Source organism: Vombatus ursinus, unplaced genomic scaffold, assembly GCF_900497805.2.
Source record: "Vombatus ursinus unplaced genomic scaffold, bare-nosed wombat genome assembly UNPS02014909.1, whole genome shotgun sequence".
In the NCBI taxonomy this organism is placed as follows: Eukaryota; Metazoa; Chordata; class Mammalia; order Diprotodontia; family Vombatidae; genus Vombatus; species Vombatus ursinus.
In genome coordinates this window covers 4,528,207-4,530,945 of record NW_020954687.1, presented here as the reverse complement: position 1 = coordinate 4,530,945, position 2,739 = coordinate 4,528,207, and the positions used below count along the sequence as shown (strand labels likewise).

At 40.6% G+C, this 2,739-nt stretch overlaps 1 pseudogene; it reads left to right on the top strand.

Annotated features, from left to right (window-relative positions):
• The first annotated feature begins 489 nt into the window (after positions 1-489).
• LOC114029059 lies at positions 490-1,556 on the top strand (annotated as a pseudogene).
• The last annotated feature ends 1,183 nt before the right edge of the window (positions 1,557-2,739 follow it).

Below are 2,739 nucleotides of genomic sequence, written 5' to 3'. Positions count from 1 at the left end.
AATTTTTATGTTTAAACAGTATGGTGGATACTAAAGTTAGTAACTGAAAGCTGTCTCGCCACTCATCAATTCCTCTCTTTGGATGAGAAATCTCCTGTGATTGTTTGCATCAAAGTAAATAATTTTCCTGATAACAGAAATGGCTATATGATAGAAATGGCTTGCCAGATGGTTTAGCTGTAGATACTACCAGGTGGCTCGATTTCCTGGAAACTGATGAAATGACTATTCTGGGAGTAAGCTAAAAACTATCCTTCAGATTACCCTAAAGTGGCTGCAGATTCACAGTTATTTAGTGACCATTTGAGAATGAACCTTATATATATTTTCATCCTGAATATTAACCTGGATAGCAAAAACTTGAAACAACTTGGATGCATATCAGCTGGGGAAGGTCTAAAAAAACCTATGTTATGTGAATGAATTGTGCAATTAAAAATAATAATATTTTAAAGAGAGAAATTTGGGAAAATCTGTACCAATCAATAAATGAGAAAAACATTAATTAATTGCTTACTATGGGCCAAGACCTGTGCTGGGCCTAGGTCAGAGGCTGGTTGGCAGATAGGAAGTCAGCACTGGGCTCTCTTCAATGTTGCCAATGCCCCCTGAGTTCCAATGGTCATCAGGTTCCATCTGGCTTGGCTTCTCCCAGAGCTGGTTCAGGAATGAACAGATCAAGAGATAGTGAGGATGATACCTGTCTGAATATCCAAAACCTTAGTACAGAGGAAGATTAGCTCTTTGCTCAGAAGTGTAAAGAGTTCCAATGATTCATTTACCCCCTTACATGCCTGTTGAATGGGCTGAAGATGGACAGTTGAGAGAGGATTAAGCAGTTTTTAACAGAACGTGGCAACGGACAGAATTCAGCATATTGTAGGTGTCCTACAGACCCCTAAGATGGGTGAGCATTATCTAGGGGCTCTGCTACAAGTAGAAGGTATGTTTAATACCCAGTTCCCTCACATATACTCCCAGAGGTTGTTCCCAGCGGAGGGGAAGCATAGGCTTCTATCCAAGCATTTGGCTAGCAACCAGACCTACCCAAATGAACCCTCAGCTGATTTCCCCAGAAAGAAGATAAACCAGACTCAGTTAAGACATCTGGATCAAGGAAAAGAGAAGTTGCATTCTCAAGAACAAGGGTTATCCCAACTCCTCCCAGAATGGCCAGCCATGTACTTGACATGGATCAACACAAACCCATTTGCAACTCACCTCTCAGTTTCCTTGGCTTAGCTGCCTTCACCCATGGTCTTTTGGGTCCTGAGGCCAACATTGGAGTTATCCTCCTCCTTCAGCATGAAGCACAATCTTTTGCATGTTCAGCACCCATAACTTCTGTCCCCTATGCTACAGTGTCTCCTGTTGTCTGCAATGGTCCTAAGAACAGCTCTGAAGAAGGACCTCATTCCTACAGTTTGCCAGTTTTTTCTGGCATCCACCCCGCTGACTTCAGAATGGAGCCATGCCCTGTCCTCACCCTGTTTACCCACCATGGCCAAGAAATGACAACTAGAATGGATGAGAAACAGTCCCTTCATTTCTGCTAATGTCCTATTTTCCCCATCCCAACTAGAAAACTAGCCTCCCTGCTCTGGTTTATAGTGTGTGTGTGTGTGTGTGTGTGTGTGTGTGTGTGTGTTTATTTTTTGAAGTGTGTATAATTTGTGTTGAGGAGATAGAAACCATCTTTGATTAAAGTAATTTTATACCTACGATCCCCCAAAATAAAACCAAAAATGAAATAGTCCCTTAACTCAATGGGTTTATATTTCCAAGGGGGAAACAACATGGACATATATATATATATATATATATATATATGCATATTAAAAAAACACATAAAGAAAATACAAACTAACCTTGTTGTGAGGGTGTTGGGAAGAGTAAGGGCCTAATAGCTGGGGAGCCAAGGAAAGGCTTCCTTCAAAAAGATAATGTTTGAGTTGAGTCTTAAAGAGAAACAGGATTTCAAAGAGGCAGAGATGAATAGGGAGAGAATGACAAGCATGGAGGACAGCTATTGCAAAAGCAATGAGATAGGAAATGAGAAGTATATGTCAAAAAGGCCAGTATGCTGGGATCCTAGAGGGAAGAATGTATGAAATGATGGCAAAGAAAGTAAATTGAACTAAGAGAACAATTAACACAGCAACAACAATGACATAAAGGAAAATTACATTAGAAGACCTTAGGACTCACATCTACTTAGTGGCCAATTTGGATTTCAGAGGACTTAGGGTGAAACATACCCCTCTCTTATTTGAGAAGTTACAGGATTATCGCTAGAGAGCTAAGGGTCCATCTAATCTAACCACTTGAGTTTAACAGTGAAGTCCAGAGAGCTGAGTAATTTGCCCCCAATCACACAGGTAGTAAACATCAGAGTTGGGATTTGAATCCAGGTTCGGTTCAGTTTCCTTTCTGCTGTGCCACCATTGCCCTCATGTGAGATGATAGTTGCAAAATAAGACATACTTGGTCAGACATGACCAATGGAGTGGTCTGTTTTGCTTTACTATACTTCTTTGTTAAAAGGGACCTATGATGGGAGGTAAGGGAGGAAGGAGGAAGGAGAAGGAAATGTCATTGGGAAATGACAAGGATTTTAAAGAAAGATCAATAGAACTATTATGTTTTTTAAAAGAATGTGTTAGTGATAATGATGTGAGGGGGCACTCAGTAACTGAAGTGGTCTTTTCCAGTGTATTAAGGGATGTGCTCTTCACCTAG